The 21,156-nt window shown below is 41.9% G+C and overlaps 2 long non-coding RNA genes across 4 annotated transcripts in view; one reads left to right on the forward strand and one right to left on the reverse strand.

Moving 5' to 3' along the window:
- The window catches only part of LOC105355690 (uncharacterized), a 64,834-nt gene that overhangs the window by 20,556 nt on the left and 23,122 nt on the right, over window positions 1–21,156 (reverse strand). The window lies entirely within an intron of this gene.
- LOC144983711 (uncharacterized) lies at window positions 4,260–8,101 on the forward strand. The gene is made up of 3 exons (XR_013647477.1): window positions 4,260–5,259; window positions 7,031–7,073; window positions 7,774–8,101. It is a non-coding gene; the product is annotated as an uncharacterized LOC144983711 (long non-coding RNA).

Genomic DNA, 21,156 nt, shown 5'->3' on the forward strand with positions numbered 1-21,156 from the left:
AAATGAAGCTTCAAAAGTGAACCGATTGGATGTAAGGCTTCAATGCTTCATGAAGCTTCATCTGCCCATCACTAGTCATAACTAACATATGTCCAAAAGTGAAACTTTTTCAGGGTAGAAAGAGCAGACGGGTAAACGGGTCAAAAGGAACCAGGCATGACTGACTGATAAGTTACCGAGATGACCTGAGAGAGCCTGAATGAATGAATGCAGGCTGAATGTAAAGGGAATCTCCCAGGTGTGTCTGATGACAGTGATTACCTCAACCAGAACCAGCTGAAGAGGAGGAGCAGAGAATGAACACGTGGCGTGACATGACGGCACTTCTTTTTCCTTTAACATCAGAGAAGTTCTGCTTAAAAATGAGAAAATGAAAGACTGACGTGTTTTTAACTTTAGACCATGACTGTACAGTAAAAACTGGATTGAAGCTTTAGCTCTTTGAATTGTTGTAGCTCATCAATCGTTTACACGAATAACGTAATTCCAGCGGATTCTGAAGCAGAGAAAAGCGTCTTAGAGCTAAAATGCAACAGTGGATACGTGTTTACACAATCATCGTAAACCATCTAATTCTGACCTGGAGAAAAGCAGCCTTTACAGCAGAAAGTGGCCCGAGATGTGGGCCAAAGGGGAGGAACCCAAAGACCCAGCTGCCCACCAGCATCACCACAGGGGACCCGGGCGGCCGAAATACCCCAACTCAACCACAGCTCTACCCCTACCCACTACACCACCTTCTCACCTACACCTCCATCAACCCCTCCTCCCATATCTGCCCCGGTGCCCACCCCACGGGGCAGCCCCCAGGCCGGTCCCCACCCATGCACACATTCCTGTTCTTCTAAAAAAAAAAAAAAGGCTTTTTAAGAACACGTACATATGAGGAAAGATTGGCCAAATGAACTAAAGAAATAAATACGATCATACAGACAACAACAGAAACCTCCATTTGCATCAATTATATGAACAAAGAAACTCCTTCACAGCGAAACGTTTAAAAAGAACGTCAGAAGAAAAGCCCTCACTGCCAGCAGACTCACATTTCCCAGTTTAATTTGGGGAGAAATCCAGTTCCCACACTCTGGAGTTCACCGATCTTAATTAACAGCAGGGTGATAACAAGGAGTGTGTTGCAGCCGTGGTCCCGGAGTGGTGATTCATCCGTAATATGCATTAGAATAATTGCCTTTTCATAAAAATTACACATTTTTGCTGATTGCCTTTGCACTGCCAACACTTCATCAGTCCTGTCATGCAAATGAAAATATAACTCACAGTGGGCTGGTTTCTGGCCGAAGAGAACAGCGACAGATGGAGGAAATGCAAAGATTTATTGACACGAGTTTAACTTTAAAATCAGTCTTTCAATCATTTTCTGGAATAGATTAATTGTAATTGGGGTCATAGGGAATGTCCACACAGACCCGTGAGGTCAACCAAAAAGAGATAACAGGCATTTAAATGTCTTTTCTTTGTGAAATTTTTACTTTTTTGATCAACTTTTCATTCAAATCCAATAAAATTTGTTTTAGAAATCCAAACCAACCAAAGCTGAGCGTTCTCCTGAAGACCAAGGTGACAAGTCCAGAGAGGAAAGAGGCTTTTTTCCTCTGCTTCATGAGCTGGCTTTACTGGTTTCCATGGTAATCAGCACTTCTATAAGTGGTCAACAAGATTTTAATGTAGTTTCATAAAAACCATGTATTTTCTTAAATTTAACCTTATCTCTGGAGCATTAAAGATGTTTTTACCTTATCAATTGTTACAGCAATTTCATTTTCATTTTTTAGAATCTCATGTTTCCATACTAAAAGCGAGAATGTCTCCTCCGTGAACCTCCACCTTAACGTGGTGGAGGAGTGTGAGAGCTGTAGTGATCCCAGGAGCTAAGCTGTCTGGGGCGTGAGCCCCTGGTAGGGTCTCCCATGACAGACAGGTCCTGGGTGACGAGTCAGACAAAGAGCGGTTCAGAAGCCCCTCATGAGACGTAAAAACAAGGACAAATAAGTGTGAATAACATCAGCTGTTTAAAAAATGATTCCTTATAGAGTCAAGTCTGGAAGAGGCGGGTCCTTGAACATTTTCCTGTGCGAGGATGAAGTCACAGACGACACAATCGTTGACGTGCGGTAGTGGGGTGAAGCAATTAAAGTGGAGTAAATAATTGAGGCTGCGGGGTGCTCAGTTTAGCCGTTAATTCAGTGTGCGAGTTCAGGTCGGGTCAGAGGGCCAACTCTGTCAGGAGCTGAAAATAATTGCAGGGAATGACGTGTTGCTGATGTGTGCATGTGTTTGTTTGTGTGCATGTGTTTGTTTGTGGGTGTGTGTGTGTTTGTGTGTGCACAAATGAATGTGAGTGCCTCTGATCCCGTTTTCCACTTAGTGAGTTATTATCCTTCACCTTGGAGCAGGACTGTGCAAGAAGCAAGATCCAAGAGGGAAACGAAAAGATGTTTAAGCAAAACAAAAAAAAAGGTCCATTTAAATTAGAAATCCTAAAAAGTCAGTTTGTCTTTTTCCATTTTGTCACAAAGTGAGTTGACAGCCATCATATTTCACCATGGAAGCTCTGGAGGCTACAGGACTCAGTGTTCTATCAACACTAAGTGTATAACATTCAGAGGCTTCAGCGTTCCCGAATGATTCATTAGGATCCCTTTGAAAGGAGGAGATGGCCATCTGCTATCAAGAGATAATTATTTATCTTTCTGAAAGACGCGACTATAAAAATCCCCCTCTGCTCCACCGGGGGGAGTTTGAACTGCAGAAAGTCTTCAAATTATCTTCTCGAAGCATAAAATGAAGCAAGATTCTTTTTCAATTGACTTAAGAGTTGGTGGTCACTTTGAGTGTTTGTCCGCCCCGTTTAGTTACCGGGGAAACGAGTGCCAACTTAGATGGTTTTTTGGAAAACCTTACTATTTCAAAGGAAAAAAAAGGAAACCCAACTCAGCAGTTTTTTTTGTTCTAGTTCTAAAAGGGTCTTCCGTAAAGATTCTTTGCTCATTCAAAATTAGCATTTTTTTCCCACAATTCCGTGCATTTTCTTGATTACTTGTTTGGGTTTCCTGCAGGTTGTGGTGCTCTCTTCCCAGCTCAGATGTAGGAGTTTAAGCTGAAATTCAGCGGCTTCCTGGTGGGCAAAGGCAGAGTTTTGGTGAGACGAAGTTACCTGAAGCCTGGCAGGTATCTGAGGAGTAGCAAAGTCCCCTACAAAAACCATCTCCCGCTTCAGTGCGGGCTTAGTCTCCTCTGAATGTGCATCTTCAGAGGAAGAAACATTACTCTAAAAATGGAAAACCTCACAGCTGCTCTGGGATATTTTTCAAGACTGAAGACCCCAGTGAAGATGGAACCACAGAGATGAAAAATGACAAATGTCTCCCTTTGATTTACAGTGAGAAGGTCAGATGGTAAAGTTCATGAGCACCCTGTAATCAAAGTGGATCTGTTTCATTTCATATTTAATCTAATTGCAGCTGTGTTAGCAGTTCATTCCTAAACATTTACAGTCAAACAGTAAGTGGCTTATACTTATATAGCACTTTTCTACCTACAAGGCCCAAGGCGCTTTACAGTCACAGACACATTCACACAATGGTGGCGGCTCCGCTGCCGAACACTGGCGCCCGCCTACCACCAGGGGGAAGGTGGGGTTCAGTGTGTTGCCCAAAGATGCATCGACTCATGGGCGTCCAAGGCAGGAATCGCACCTGCAATCTTACGATCATGGGTCGACCCTCCTACCGCTGCACCACAGCCGGCCCGCATTTAACATTTACAGTCAAGACTTTAAGTCTCAGTCACATGAACCTGAACGGGGTGTTGACTGGTACGGGTCCTGCAGGCAGGCTGGTGGTCCATGGAGGGTCATAGAGAGGACCGACTGCATCTTAAAGGAAGGGGGCAGGTGTGTCTTGCAGTTCCCTTAAGCCTCATGCGGCCACGTCAGGGGATATCATGAAAATGGAATGTACCATTTAGTGTGGTAAGTGTATCATAAAATATTTGTATGGCAAATTGAAGTTGCACACACTTGTGTCGTACGGTTCCCAAACGCCACACTCTTGTTATTAGTGAGGTACTGGCTCCTTACTAGAGGATGACATGGGAGTGGATTTTTATTCCTGTCCCGTCCTGCTCCCAGACCAAAGTTTAAAAAATAATCCTGTCCTGCCCCACTCCTGTCCCGTTTCCTTACATTTTTGCTCTTATTATCATTTTACTTTAATATTATTTTACTCTTGTGATTTTTTTTGTTACATCTGACTTTCCTACCAGCTCTCTGAACTTAACAGAAGAGTCTTTCATCCTGACTCTTTGCTGGATGTCATTTTTCCTGGCATGGGACTCCCCGTGTGTTGTAAATCCTTCCATTGCTGCCAGCGATACATGATCGCTGCACTTAAGATTTCCAGGGTGGAGACCGTGACAGGAAACAGTGATGCATTATGGGTAATGTAGTTCTTTTCTTACATTGAGTTTCATTATTGGCATATTATCAGAAAAAAACTAAATGGCTCAGTTTTACCGTTTTGTCATTGTTTTTATTGGTTGGTTTTCACTCCCGTCCCTTTTCCGTACGAATTTGATCCCATCCCAGTTCTGTGATTATTGGCAAAGACGACTCCCATCCCACGGGAATCCTGCAAACCGTGGGAATTCCCGAAAAAATGTGAGCCTCTACTCCTTACTGACCTTGAAAGTATGTGACACACACAGGGTGTGCATGTGATAAATAAGGACCCATAGGATGTCCACACAAACTACACTCTGATTGTCTAATTTCCTCACTTCTAACAGTCAGGCATGTATTACGTGGACAGCACTAACGGCTCCTTGCACGGTAAATGGGTTTTGGGGGGTTATAAAAAGGAAAAATCCATTCGACACGCCTGCGTCTCACCTACTTTCCAATTACGTGTTATATAAGTGCTTACTACAACCTGCAGAGGGCCAGTATCCACCCGTAAGGGCAGTTGGAACTATAAGGCATAAAGAGATTCTTGACACTAGTTTAGCTGCATGCAGAAAAGCTGAATGTTTACGGTCAAATTCCTCCAGAACTAAAACTGTTAAAAATCCATCAGTGTCCTGCAATGCCAGAACCTTCGTTGATGAACATATTTTGTGTCCACATTGAAGGGCAACGCCTTTCAACAGCCGCAGCCTTCCTGGGCGACATTGGCCGGGTCCTTCGTCGAGTGGGTAGGACGGACATTGACTGCTGTGAATTTGGACGAGTCTGGCCTTCAGGTAACTGCAGCCGTTACATCAGCAAATGTCCTGTTACCTAGCAACCGTGAGTCCCGAACAGAGAGGGGCAGTGAACCAGGGAAGCTCAATAATTTCCTGGCTTATTTGATCCAACTTTTTATTTTGGAGGTGTAATCAGAAAAAGTTGTAATTATCTCCAACTCCAGGTCCCGCTTCACAGTCCGCCATCGTCTTGGTTCAGTTGCAATGCATCTTGGGATAGGGACAGCATAGAAGGACACGCCAGACCAATCCTTGAAATCGGGAAAAAGAAGGCTGCATTCGTTGGCCGCATTTGAAGGAGTCGTTGAATTTGGACAGCACGTGTCGCGGCGCTGTGATGTCAGCAGCCAACAAATGCAGCCCAGGAAGAACGCAGCCCTCCAGTTTGGACACAGCCATGGAGTTTTCTTTCACGAAGCATCGAGGCGACTCTGCATGGTGGATGAACGACATTAGGAAACATAATCTGGAGCCTTTTTTAAGCACATAATGAGACAATTAAATAAAAGTGTCAGAATGAAACATCAGGTCTGTTTGCTGCATGTCTCATTAGTAAACCTGCTTCTCTTTTATTTTCACTCTGGACATATGGTCTTCTATGTGTAAAAGTGCAGGATGGCTAGGACTGTGGTGGCTAACAGCCAGCTGCAGCGTGTCAGTCAGGATGTACATTCACTCAACCTTGGCTGGCGTTTCCCATCAAAGATGTCGGCCCCGGACAGCGCGGCTGCCCCCCCTGGCAGCAATGATAACAAGCCAGACTCGTAAAGTTATATTTCATGCTATTGAATTAATGTGCCTGTTCCCATTTTCGGCTTGGAAATGGGCTCCTCTGCCATGTCTAAAATGAAAAGTCAAATCCTTCTTGTCATTTGCGGCAGATTTGTCAGGCTCCCGGTTCCCCCCACCCGAGCGGCTGATGAGGCCGCACAGCTGTGTTCCTGTTACCCGCCCAGATAAAACCACATCTTCAAATCTGATAAAGTTGCAGTCTTAATACGGAATCCAAAATGTCAAGCTGACTCAGATTAATAAATTAAACGCTGTTTAATTCGGACAGCTCACCACCGCTCCACAAATAAATACATTTGAAGCTGGGATGTTGGACTGGATTTTACTTAGAATACTTTTTTCAAAAAAATCCACAAAGTGCTTCTGTCAAAAGATGAGATGAGATTAAAAGTTTATTCAAAGTTAGAGCACAAGTTTTGCGATAAAAATAGAGAGATTAAGGAGCTTTAATCCAGACCCTTTTTAAACGTGTTGTTCTGGTTTTCCTCAGTTTGGTAAAAATCTCGGTTTTGATCTTGGATTGTGTCCAAATTCCTTCACTACTCCTTATAATTCCTACAATGATATAGTGCAGGACTATCCAGTATCCCACATTTTAATGCATTTCGGACACATGCTAACTCCTTTTTTTTTTAAACGCCAACTTTAACCATTCGCCAAAGTAAATACATGTCATTATGATATTATAATATTTATGAATCCGTTGAGTTCTGATGATGAAAACGTGAATATAGATTTACATACATTTATTAAAATGACAAATCATTCACTGTTGTCTATATTGGCCAGTCTAATAAGCATGGATGCTCTTCAGTTTTTTAAAGAGACTTCTTCCAGGGAACTGGATTTAAAAAATTTTTTTTTGGACACCCCAACAAACAGCGAACGCCCTAAATAGTGCACCAAGGAGTGAGTGAATTTGGACATTTATTTTGTTTTTATGTTTGTTTTCTCATGTTCATCTGCTTTCTTCCAGGTGGTGTTGGTCATTCGAACCCCTGAAGCTCCTTTGTATTCAGGTTTGTTTTTTTTTGGTTAAAAACCCCAAACACAGACAGTTTAAAACACCCAACACTGGCAGGGCTCGCTAAAATTGGAGATAAAAGTCAAAATCATTGTACTACTTAGAACATGAAAACCGGGGTTACAAAACACTCAGAGTTGATCTGATGCAGTGACAAAGAAGGGAAATTCCAAAAACTCCTGTTTGATGGCGGGCTTTTGAAATATTCAAATGATTTGGGTTTGTAGACTTCAAGGATGAAGCTGAAGAGTAAGGGGTTAAAAGGTCAGTAATATATGTTCGAGTTTGTCCCTGTAAAGCTCTGAAAACTATTTTTGGAAACTTACTTGGAAGCCAACTTAAAGAAGACAAAAGTGGGGTTCATATGTCCATTTGGATCATTTACAAATAATTTATTGAGTATTTATTTAAACAAGTAAAAATTATTTACAATAATCTAAACAAGAAGAGATGAAAGTGTGATTTTTTCTTTTCCAGGTCTGATCTAGATAAAATGTTTCTTTTTGCCATATTCTCAAGTGATGAAAACGGTTTTTAACTATTTGGTTTAAGTGACCTTTCAGAGTCACAGATTTGTAAAACAACACTGCAAGGCATGGAATAAACTGGGTTCATTTTTGCAATCTGCATCAGCTAAAAAAATGGCTTTGACCCCTGTCCTGATTTGACAGTCACACTGGGTTTGCTTTATCAAGGATCTGAAAGTCCAGACAGAAGCCTGGGAAGGTCTTCCTGCAGGAACAAATCGGTCATCGCGGCCAGCAGGGCGGCGGCTTCATGCATGACAGAGGGATGGAGGAGCTGGGATGCAGCTGAGAAGCTCAGACAGCATGAAAAGTGAATCAGGTCGTAATGCGAAACTGCTTTAAATCGCGAAAACAACTCATCCTCCAGCTCCAAGAGAAAGATTAAGAAACATGAGGGCGGCGAGCTTCCACTTTAATGAGAATTAATGATCACAGTTGGGTCATCCCTTTGAACTGCTGTTGTTTTAAACGCTACACCCACCATGGATGCATAACGCAGCGTGTCCTAACATAAAAGTGACAAATCCTCAGCCCTTTCCCTGCTGTGTGTTTTCAGTTTGCAAAAAGGGCTCGATGGATGGTGGCGTTAAACACAGGAGGGAGATGGGAACGCCAGATGGAGAAGGAAACGTGCGGCTGTCCCGTTATCAGCTGGACGTCCAAGAAAAGAGGCAGAAGTCTACGTGTTTTAGTAGCACCGCTTCAATAGCACACGCATGTCTGGGCATGAGAGAGAAATGTTCTCCTCACTACACTAAAGCCCAGAACAGGACACAACAAAGTGACTTTTACAGCACAGTGAGGGGCCAAACAGCAGGAGAGCGGGCTCGTAATATCAGTTCGGATGGTGGAACATCACAAACGCAGCATCCTGATAGCAGATAATGGGGTCACAGGGGAGCTTTGGGGAGCAGCTGAGTTGCTCGTTCTCTGGAAAAAACTGAAAAGGAGCTCATTTGCTAAATTTTGACAGGTGATCACAGGGAAACAAAAGCTTCACCTGCTAAGGTGATGATTCAGTGTTTGGGAGCAGAAAACCAAATCCTTAAGCCTTAGTCCCAACTGCCCTTAGGGGCGGATATGGGCTGTCTGCGGATGAAAAATGGGCCAACCTGCGCGGGACATGCAGGTGACCAGCAGGAATTGTAATCGGTGCAGACCGCTCAGTGAATTCGTAGAACCAGAGTGTTGTTTCCACGGGCATGCTGTGGCCGGTAGTGAACACTTAAACGACACGTTTGAGTAAAGTAGGTGAGACGGCGGCGTGTCGTAGAGATCCTGCGAACTGTGTGAGGAGCCTGTTAATGCCGTTCACTTAATAAGTCTGCGCACCTTTCGGTTAACCTCAGTGTAGTTTGTGAGGACATCTTACAGGGGTCATTGGTCACTGACATCTATCGTACAAACGCTGTTCATGCAGCGTTCACGTACAGTCAGTTTCCCCCCCCGTGGTGGAGCCGCGAGCTAAAGAGACAGCAGCATATGGGACCCATTTGGCGGTTTAACCCCCAATCCAACCTCTAACTAGTGAGTGCCAAGCAGGGAGACTTTGGGTCCCAAGTCTTTGATATGAATCCCCTGCAGATTTAAACTCACAACTTCCAGTCTCAGGGCCACTAGACCACTACTATGAAAACCTTATTAACCCAAATTTACCTTGGTACAATGGTACAATCTGTTTTAACGGCGTCCCTTGAGGTAGCCGGACAAGTGACAAGGTAACTGCCAGACACACCTGCGCTCCCATCACGATGCAGACGCTCCACGAAGGCGACCCTCCAATGAGCCAGACAACCCTAAAACTTGCAGCACCTGTACGGGTCAACCCCCCATAAGGGTGGGTGTTACTACGACTTTAAAAGGGACTCTGCACCTTCATCTGTTTACAGGAAAGCGTCACATCTTCTTAAGATTCATTTTAAAATAAGCAACAAAAAAGTTTTGGCTTCCCTTGATCTGCGATGTACAGTTTTCTTTACAATGAGGGAAATGCTAAACGCTTTTCAGCGAGCTAGCACGTGCAGGAAGATGGCGCATCAAAGACGTCATAGCTTTGGAGAGCGCCTCGACTCCAAACCGTGCTCAGGCTAACCTTCTAAAACCGTTTACTACAAGGTTGGGTCAATAAAGAGCTCAAGCTCGCCAGGCAACCTTTGGGGGTCAAACGGTTGTGGCAGATTGGGCGATTTTTTAAACGTTTTTCTTTAAACAACCCGTTCACCCTAAACACTTGACGCTGATGCTTTGCAAGTCTTTTCTGTCCTCTGACGCCTCCAAGCAAGAAAGCTTAAAATTGGTATTCAATCCTTAACCCTCATGAGGTTTCAAGGGTTTGTTGCCATTCCTGAGGGTAGTTTTGGGGGCAACACCTTCTGCTTATTGATGTGGTTGTTCTACTGACGCCCCGGCGTTCACACACGCGTCTCCACACATCCATCGCTGTTTGACACAAGGAGTTTGACTTCAAGCCTCTGTGGACTGTCAACCCGCAAACAATTAGACTTGTCCTTCAAGCAGCTTACGCTCTACCACTATGTCCTTTCTTACCGTTTCATGAATAACATTTCATTTTCCACAGATTTAACTGTGACAAGCCAGGCAGCTCTGGCAATTTAATTACCCCTGACTAACCCTGTTTTCTGAAGTGAGCCAAACAATTACTGTTTCACTCCCGATGTCAATTTAGAGCCCGATCTGGCTTTTCTTGCCAGGAACTCTCCTCTGCTGCTTCTTTGTCCTGAATTCACAGCTTTTCTGCTGCGGTCTTTCCAGTCTGCATTTCTCTCTGTAACCTTGTGCTTTAATATTCATGGTGCTTTAACCTGCAGGGAATCCAGAGTGTGTCTCTAATTTCTGGGAGATAGGCTTCATTATTCACCAGCTGACTTAATATGCATCATGAGACCAGTGAATGAACACACAGCAGAGGAAATCTATGAAAGCGGCGCTCAGGAGAGCTTTGTTAAACTTTTGAAGAGCTGACTGATGGTTCTGCCCATAGCCAGTAGATCCACTGACCTTTTCTTTGTTATTTTTTTACATTTAGGCAAAATTTTCTGACTTCCTGTGCTTTCTGGTGACACAACTTCTAAAAAAGAATGAATATTTTGGTTTGGTATATAATCTAAAAGCTCATCAGTTTCCTCCAGAACACTAGGAGGTTTTCAGATGAAGTAAGTAAAACATGAATTCTTCAGACTCCTAAATGCATTATTATTATTATTATTATTATTATTATTATTGTGAGTAGTTGTATAAAAATATAATTTTCTCAAATCAGCAACAAACCAGGTTTCCACTTCAATTTCTATTTCTGTTTCTATTTCCAATCATAAATTTGAGTTCTATGAATACTTTTTTGTTTTCATTAACTGTATATACTATATTACGGAGCCCGTGTCCTGACATTAAGATATAAAAATATATCTTGTTCCCACAGATTAATATCTTGTTCCCACAGGTTATTATGTCGTTCGCACGAAATACTATTCCGTTCCCACAAGATACTATTGCGTTCCCTCAAAATACTATTCCGTTCCCTCGAAATGATTAACTCGTGCGAACGCAATAATTATGTCGTTCGAACGCAATAATTAATCCGTTCGAACGCAATAATTATTCACGTCATAAGTCATTCAGGCAGATATGCTCTCTGTACGCCGGCAAAAGCCGCTTTCAGCGGTAACTTCCGTGTCTCTGTGACCCATATTCGTTCAAAAAAGGAACATGAAAAACAAAAATGATCACTTTATTACCGTCTCAATGAATATAAGAAAAATATCAAAAGATTTATGATAACTAGGCTGCTTTGTCAAAAGATAGCTCCTGCTAGGCTAGCTCCGCCGCAGAGCTCTCTGATCATGTATGCCGGCATTTGGGCAACTGGCTGGTCTGTTGTCAGACAGCTGATATTGTAGTTTAGGGTCGAATAGGAATAATAATATTCAGGACTTGTCTTTTATTAACTTTAGCAGTCAGTCGCTTTACATTCGAAGGCTATAAGGATACATGCTAACTGACTTGCCGATCATTTCCTGTTATTAATTTACGTCATAGATTTACAGCAGATACCTTCACATTTCTGTCTGTGTGTGTCTCATTACATTGCATTGAAGACACGGAGGATGTTTAGAGAACAGATTTATTTATTTCAAAAAGCACAAAAGCATCCATCGTAGTCACGTTCATTCATGATGATCTGGTACGCCCTCAGTCATCTTGCTGCAAAAGCCGCTTCCTGCCGCTACTTCTGTGTCTCTGTGAGCATTCAATAGGGGTAAAAATAAAAGCAAGAATGGTCGATCTGTTATTTTCTCGATGAAAATCTGAAAAATATCATATTAAGCAGGCTGCTTCGCCTAAAGCACTTACCTTTAGCTTGTAGCATAACAACAATAGCACTACGTCACGTTTCCCAGCGTGCTTTGCTGCCAATCACTGGCCAATCACCGTGTTCCTGTGACCAAGGTCTAACAACAAGACCATGAAATGTTTTTCATGTTCCTTTTTTGAACGAATATGGGTCACAGACACACGGAAGTTACCGCTGAAAGCGGCTTAGTTTTGCCGGCGTACAGAGAGCATATCTGCCTGAATGACTGAATGACGGTGAATTATTGCGTTCGAACGACATAATTATTGCGTTCGCACGAGTTAATCATTGCGAGGGAACGGAATAGTATTTTGAGGGAACGCAATAGTATCTTGTGGGAACGGAATAGTATTTCGTGCGAACGACATAATAACCTGTGGGAACAAGATATATTTTTATATCTTAATGTCAGGACACGGGCTCCGTACTATATAGATACAGTGGTGGACAAAATTGTTGGTACCTCTCAGTTGAAGAAAGAAAGTCAACAGTGCTCACTGAAAAGACTTGAAATGTTCAAAAGTAACAATAAATTAAAATTTACTGAAAATTAAATAATCAAAATCAGCCATTACTTTTGAGTTGTTGATTAACAGAATTATTTAAAAAAACAAACTAATGAAATAGGGCTGGACAAAAATGATGGTACCCATAACTTAATATTTTGTTGCACAACCTTTTGAGGCAATCACTGTCAAGGAGTCTTTTGCACCTGTCCACAGGTATTTTGTTCCACTCCTCATGAGCAAACTGCTCCAGTTGTCTCAGGTTTGACGGGTGTCTTCTCCAAATGGCACGTTTCAGCTCCTTCCACTGATGTTCAATGGGATTCAGATCTGGGCTCATAGAAGGCCACTTCAGAATAGTCCAACGCTTTTCTCTGAGCCATTCTTGGGTGTTTATAGCTGTGTGTTTTGGATCCTTGTCCTGTTGAAAGACCCATGACCTCCGACTGAGACCAAGCTTTCTGACACTAGGCAGCACATTTCTATCCAGAATGCCTTGATAATCTGGAGATTTCATTTGACCTTCACAACTTCCAGACACCCTGTGGCAGATGCAGCAAAGCAGCCCCAAAACAGAACTGAGCCTCCTCCATGTTTCACAGTAGGGACAGTGTTCTTTTGGTTGCATGCTTCATTTTTGAGTCTACGAACATAGAGCTGATGTGCCTTACCAGAAAGTTCCAGTTTGGTCTCATCTGTCCAAAGGACATTTTCCCAGAAGCTTTGTGGCTTGTTAACATGCATTTTTGCAAATTCCAGTCTGGCTTTTTTAGGATTTCCTTTCAACAGTGGTGTCCTCCTTGGTCGTCTCCCATGAAGTCCACTCTGGCTCAAACAATGACGAATGGTGCGATCTGACACTGATGTACCTTGATCTAGGAGTTCACCCTTAATGTCTTTGGAGGTTGTTCTGGGCTCTTTGGATTCAGTTCCAACTATCCGTCTCCTCAATTTGTCATCAATTTTCCTCTTCTGGCCACGTCCAGGGAGGTTGGCTACTGTCCCGTGGGTCTTAAACTTCTGAATAATATGTGTCACTGTCATCACAGGAACTTCAAGCTGCTTAGAGATGGTTTTATAGCCTTTACCTTTACCATGTTTGTCTATAATTGTGTTTCTAATGTCCTGGGACAATTGTCTCCTTGGCTTTCTGTTGTCCATGTTCAGTGTGGTTCACACCTTTACACCAAACAGCAACGTGACTATTTGTCTCCCTTTAAATAGGCAGACTGACTGATTATGGGTTTGAAAACAGCTGTGATGTTCATCATGACCCCCTGGGCAATTAGTTCTCAGTCTTTTATGGAGGTCCCATCATTTTTGTCCAGCCCTATTTCAATAGTTTGTTATTTTAAATCATTCTGTTACTTCTGGCTACAACCAAATTAAGTAAATTCATTCTACTTTTTTTTCTCAACATGGACGCCAGAAATTATTAGTAAGCAGCGATTGGCCTTAGTCGGTCTGTGTCAACGTAATCACTCTGGCCAATCAGGAGTGAGCTTTTTGCCAGTCCACATCCCTACAGTTTGAAAGTGGGCTACACGAAATCTGTCAATCAAACGTTATGAACGTTGGACGTGGGGGAACAGCAGGCTCCACTTACTCGATCTGATCAATGAGGATTATTAAGAACACGTTTAATAAAAAAGTATTAGAACAAGAATGGTTCTTCTGACCAATAGAACGTAACAGCTGTTATTTCTCTATAGACGTCTATGGGATTTTGGCTTCTTGGAGCCAGCAGGTACTTCCTGTTTGGAATGCCAGGGAGGAGGGGTCACTAAGTCCAGTTCTCATATACAGTCAATGGTATGGATTCATGATTGGCATTCACCCATTTGTGTTTCAGCTCCTCTCAGCCAACACAGACTTTAACTGTGCAGAGTTCAAACCCCATTTGAAAAATCTTTATTAGCAGCAGCAAACATGACAGTCGGTTAGTTCATTGTCCAATAATCTGGACTGTTGACCACCAGCTTTGGGTCGAACTTCGTCGATGTTTGTCTAACCTCCTAGACTACATCATCAATTTTAAGAAAACAGTTTCAACTTCTTTTTCAAAAGCCGACGTTTTAGAGTTCAAACACTCCTGCTCAAAGACCACTTAAGTGGCTCTTTTTTCCCTTAAGTTTATTTAAAAAAAAAGGTTAAAAAAATCTTCAAACTGTGCTTTTCTTTAAGCGACTATCACACAGAAACACCCTAACATTTGAAGGAAATCAAATATTCAGTTCAGCAAAATGCTGAAATTAATAAAATATATCCACACCTCCATCAGGTTCTTGTATTTTCTCTACATCTGTTCACACGCATCTGTTTGTGCTGCTTTCATTTGGTTTTCTGCGGTTTATGCAGACTCGTCCAAGACACATTTCCTCTCTTATCTCTTCCCCTTCTCTTTCCCCGTATGCTAAAAAGGCCATTTGTATTCAAGAGTGGGGTTGACAGGCTCTGCTTATCTCTTCAGACAGCCTTTGAAAAGGCTTTCATTTTTACAAGGCCAACTTTGGTGACATTTCCTGACACGCTAACAGACAGAGTTCAGAGCAGGGCTAACTTGGTGGCAGCAGAACCAAATCCACCAGGGTTCTGATGGGAGAGAAGCATCAGGTAAAGCAAAGCAGCAAACACCAGGGAGGTGTTACTTCTAAACAGGTCTTTGCCCCCTGATGGATGAATACACTGAAGCTGTGACAGTGACAGACACAGGAATGACCTGGGAGAGGGTTAGCTGTCATCCACAAACATACATAAACTGGATGTAAACATAGTGTCAACACATGTATGTCTATGAGTCAAACACTAAATGTGTCGGACAGGAAATCTCTGAAGTCACCAGCAGGATTATGAAGAGCAAAATGAAAGTTGTACAAATTATTATTTTGCTGTAAAATTGGGACCACCGAGCTCCTTTGACAGTGAGTACATGCGCTAGTGTTGGGCGGCACCAGTCCAGTGTGAACACCACATCCTGAAAGGGTCTTCAAGAACCCAGGGAGTTCTTTAAGGTGCCACACATGGTCGGTGGGAATTTACATTTTCTACATTTTAATTCATTTCTAGAGCTCCTTCCACCACAATTCATGTGCTGAACACAATGTTACAACAATAAATAAACAATTGCTGCTCCAACCCAATGGAACACTCTGCCCCAACATCTCAGAGACTGCACTGACCTCCCAGTGTTTAAAAAATCACTTAAAACTCATCTCTTTAAAATAGCTTTTAATCTTTAAATCTGTCTTCTATGTTTTTATTAATTATTTTATTATATTAGCTCTGTTCTTATTAACTGTTTTTGCTCATGTGTTGTAAAGCGTCTTTGTGTGCCATTTAAAGCGCTATACAAATAAAATTTATTATTATTATTATTATTATTATAAGACTTATAAAAGTTAAGCAAGGCAGATATTAACACAGGAACAGCTTAGCTTTAAAACTCTCGGCAAACGCTCGATCCCCCCAGAACTTTCATTTGGTTCTCGGAACCAGCAGCACACACTGGTCCAAAGAACGCGGGGACTTTAAGGCGGAATGTTTAAAAGCGAATTAGAGATGTGAGAGGGTGCAGTACCTGCAATAAACTTAAACGTCAAATGAATAATTTTAATAAATATCAAAATTCAACCCCGGTTCAACCCGGAGTGGTGTCAAACTCCAGGCCTTGAGGGCCAGCCTCCTCTTGGTTTGTCAGAAATCCCGCCTTATCTGCTGCTGATTACCTGGATCAGGTGTGTTTAGCCAATAAGATGCTTCAATGGCAAGTTAGTTGGGAAACATGTAGGACACCTGGCTTTAAGGTCTGGAGTTTGAAACCTGAGCTTTGGAGTAGATATCTTCAGCACAGAAACACCTCAGGTAATGATCCTCCTCCCCTTTCTGTTCACCTTGATCCCCGTCTGACTTTGTGTGAAACTTTAGGTTCACCTGAGAGAAAAACTGGATTTGACTCCAAACACAGAATTCTAAAAGTTTCAATGCAGCCCCCCCCCCCCAGTAGAGGACACTGAGGACACATTTGTTGGGGTGTCCGGGAGGCTTTTATAAACTTCTAATGCATCCGAGTGCAGGGCAGCACTGACAGAGAAAGGAGGAGCTCACCTGGGTCACATGTCCCAAAATGCCACCGCGCTGCGACCTAAAAGCAAGTTTTTCAGCAAAATCGGCAGGTGGCCGCACGGGGCATTTCTAATCGGCAGGCAGCAGTCGCATTTCTACAAGGTTTTAAGAAAAAGTTCAAATTAAACAGCGACCGGATGATTTTGTGACATCGGTCAGAGGCCGCTTGGGCTCATTTGAAGGTCGTGCGGTAACAGTACGTCCATCTGGCGATCCCGGCCACCGTGGGTCGTACAGAGGACAAAAAAGAATTAAATCAGCCACCAATGGTTCAAGTTCTCCCAGATAAAAAGATGAGAGGTCTGTAATCGTCATCATAGGTAAACCTAAACCACGAGAGACAAAATGAGAAAGGAAAATCCAGAAAATAAAATTGTCTGATTTTTAAAGAATTTATTTGCAGATTATGGTGGAAAAATAATTATTTGGTCACCTACAAACAAGATTTCTGTCTCTCACAGACCTGTAACTTCTTCTGTAAGAGGAAGTTACAGTCCTCCACTGGTTACCTGTATTAATGGCACCTGTTTGAATTGGTTATCTATAGAAAGACACTTGTCCACAACCTCAAACAGTCACACTCCAAACTCCACTATGGCCAAGACCAAAGAGCTGTCTAAGGACCCCAGAAACCAAACTGTTGACCTGCACCAGGCTGGGAGACTGAATCTGCAACAGTTAAGCAGCTTGGTGGGAAGAAGTCAACTGTGGGAGCAATTATTAAGAAGTGGAAGACCTACAAGACCACTGAGAATCTCACCCCATGGGGTCAAAATGATCTCAAGAACGGGGAGCAAAAACCCCAGAATCCCACGGGGGACCTAGAGAATGACCTGCAGAGAGCTGGGACCAAAGTAACAAAGGCTACCATCAGTAACACATGATGCAGCCAGGGACTCAAACCCTGCGGGGCCAGACGTGTCCCCCTGCTAAAGCCAGTACATGTACAGACCCGTCTAAAGTTGTCTCCAGAAGTCTAGTTAGTGATGCAGATTCACCTGCATGTAACTATTAAGAGAGAAAAGCTCAGAACTCGGTGCTTTACCTGCTGTTTGCTAACACCTAAAGCAGTGCTGCTCATTCCTGGTCCTGGAGATCTACCACCCTGCCTGTTTTCCAGCTCTCCCTGCACTGCTTGCTGCTGATTACCTGAACCAGGTGTGTTCATTCGATCAGAATGTGGAGTCAGCAGCTAGCAGGACTTGGAGATAAGGAAAACAGTCAGGGTGGTAGATCTCGAGAATCAGGAATGAGCAGCCCTGAAACCTGCAGACTTCCTGCAGCAGAGTGCGGGCCCCTCCATTCATTTGAGCAGCACTAACAGAAGTTGTTTGTGCTCTGACTCCCCCCCCCCCCCCCCCCCCTCCTTTACAGCATTAGCTGACAGTTTAGGTACAGCCTGGAGACAATCAAAAGCTAATTTCTCTGCTCCCTTTGAGGCTGACATGCAGGACACTTATGTCTTTCCCCGGGTTGCTGGTAAATGGAAGACAGATTAAGACTGGAAGATTGTTTTTGCCGTTGCATCAGTCAGGAGGGAGGAGAGCTCCTGGAGACCCGGACAGGATGCCAGGAAGCTGACAGCTCCTCAGCGCAGCAGAAGATATTACTTTGAACTCTCCGGGGCACGTAAAGGATTTTGGAGTCAAAAACACATTTAGCTGGAGTATCAGCTGCAGAAAATGTGCTGCGAGCAAAGAATGAACGAGCAGTTTTACATGCAACTGCCGCAAACTCAGACACATGACGACACTTTGCTCCGCTTTCAACTTCCCTCAAGTAGTTGTGATTTGAAGTGATATCGATCGCTCCCTCCAGGACGTGTCTGGCTTTTTGATGGTTTTTGTAACACAAAAAGCCTGAATTTGAGGCTTCAAGTTGTTATATTTTCATTAATCATTTTCAACTTGAGTCTGAATGAGGATATAGACATTTTAAATCAACTGTTTATTTAAGTTTTCTTTTGTGTAACCCCAAGAAATACACAATATTTATAAAATTCCTTTTTAAACAAATATTTAAATAAAACCATTTTTTAATGTTTGGGTTAGCAACACTGGTAAAACTACCAATTCTATAACAGAAGCATGTTTAGATAATTTTACACAAAAATGACCAACATTATGTTCTTTAAAAGTTAGATTTTCACTAAAAAGTTTACACAGTGAAGTTTCATTGGTTTTACTTATATTTTACTCAAAAATGTTAATTAGTTCTATTTGTTTTCAGGGGGAAAAAACATTTTAAAAAGCTTAATTCTGTTTTAGGGTACGTTCACACTGCAGGGCTTAATGCTCAATTCCGATTTTTTTGAAAAATACCGATTTTTTTTGCAAGGCTGTTCATATTTCCAATTAAATGCGGTGTGAACGTATTTAAAGTTAAAGTTGAATCAATGAGACTCAAAGCGGTGCTTGCCACGTTCACACCAGCACACAGACACTAAGATGTACACTGGGAGCGATGAAAGAGACCTTTTCAGCTGCAAGTAACAGATCCACCTTTTTTTTTTAAATATATATATGTGAGAACATGACAATTAAGGGTGTAACGAGACACGTAGTTGAACCAAACCGTTTCGGTAGGGCAGTTTCGGTTCTGGTCATTTCTGTACTGTTTCGGTAAGTTTTTTCTTTTTTTTATGTCACTCGTTGCGGGGAAATGAGAGCCGAGCTGCTAATTAACTAGCTGTGTTGACTGTTTGCCTCCAACTCCACACGACAGAGCAATGGACTGCTCCATCTGCTTTCCGGCATTAAAACTCATTTATTATGAACACACAGGAACAGTGTAGCAACATGAAGCTCACTTCTCTTCAGCTCTCTCAGTGATGGTTAAGGTTTCAACACAGAAGATTTCACACTTTTCAGCAAAGTTCTGACCTGCAGACAACTTGACCTCAACTTTCAGCGCCGCTGATATCAGCTGAAGAAGGTAATTGGACCTTAATCTAATGTCTGCAGACATAATATCGAAAAGATCCATAAACTCTGTTTCCAGAAGAACAGCTGTTAATCAGCAGAAGAATACCAACCTTGGTCATTCGACAGAATATGGACCCTATTTTAGTTTACTTCACAGCATTACCTTATTCTGAAAAAATTATAATAAATGAAAAAAAGAATAAAATAAATGATTATTCAATTATTGAAAATGGTTAAATTGATTGATTTCTAATATTACTTCACTTGCTCAAAAAATTGAAAAATTGATTTATGATTTATTTTTCCTAATGTAACATAATTTTGCACATATTTTAACTTTTGATTCTTGATCAGATTTTGCTATGAAGATTTTTGAAACAGAGTAATGTCTATTTTACTGATATAGTATTGTTTTTATAAATCATATACAAGACTTTTATACGTAACATAATTTGCATATATTTTAGATAACTGATCTGCATTTGCCATGTTGATTTCTACAAGTTATTTTTTTCCATAATAATTTAAGTAATTCATCTTTGTCATGTGCTTTATTGATACTTCAGGATTCTTAATTCTGTCTGATAAAAGTTATGAACCGGATATTGATAAATCATGTAATAAAATGGTTACGATAGAACAGGGGTGGGATTATATAAATTCACTTCCTCCCACAACCTTTCAAGCAATTTTTATTAATATGTCTAAATATCCTCAGTTTGATACGTCATTGTACGAATGTATAACTGATGATTGTATTGTTTTGTGTATTATTCTTATTTGATTGCTTGAAATAAACAATTTCAAATCAAAAAATCTAAAATCAAAAATCACTTCCCATGAGTCTTAGTGGCTATACGCGGGGCTAACCCCCAGATCGCCACTGTATTAACTTTGCACCGAGGCGGAACTAATGTTAGCCGTGAGTTTCCTTCAAGATCCCATTAGGTGACGGACAGTAAGCGTGTCAACATATGGCTAATGCAGGCGCCAGGCCAGAGATGAGGACCCACCCCCCCATCTCCTTACGCTCTCCTGTGTGGGGGGAACACTTCGGCTTTGTTGTCAGCATCCATGAAGGGAAAAGACAATTGGATAAGTGGAATGCTGTGTGTCGACATTGTTACACAAAGATAGCGTTACACAGTAACACATCCACTCTGTTAACGAACTTAAAACGGCATCACCGACTGTAACAATCGGGTCTACGAGAAAAAAAATGTGCAAGTTCAAATGTTTTTTTTAGGCCAGTGTTAATTATCCAAAGCTTTTGGTTCCTGGCAGCTAATAGTTTTTCTTATTTGTTTGAGCAGATCACCGACATAGGTCAATTTTATTCATTGTTCTGTAAAAACCAATAAATGCATTTTGTAAGTCATTTTTTATTAATAAGTCACTTTATTAATCTCCTAAGGGAGAATTTCAGGTGTCCGGCAGCAAAACACACACAAAGACACAGTAAATAACAAAATAATAGTTCATAAAATAGCAGTTCATATCAGGCAGATTTGTTAAACAGCAGTACCGAACCGAGCAATATGAAACTCTGAACCGAACCGAATTGAGATTTTAGCATATCGTTACACCTTTAATGACAATAGTTCTAATCTAATAAAAATAAGACTAT

This window comes from Oryzias latipes, chromosome 14, assembly GCF_053564925.1.
Source record: "Oryzias latipes strain Hd-rR chromosome 14, Olatipes_Hd-rR_3.1".
Classification (NCBI taxonomy): Eukaryota; Metazoa; Chordata; class Actinopteri; order Beloniformes; family Adrianichthyidae; genus Oryzias; species Oryzias latipes.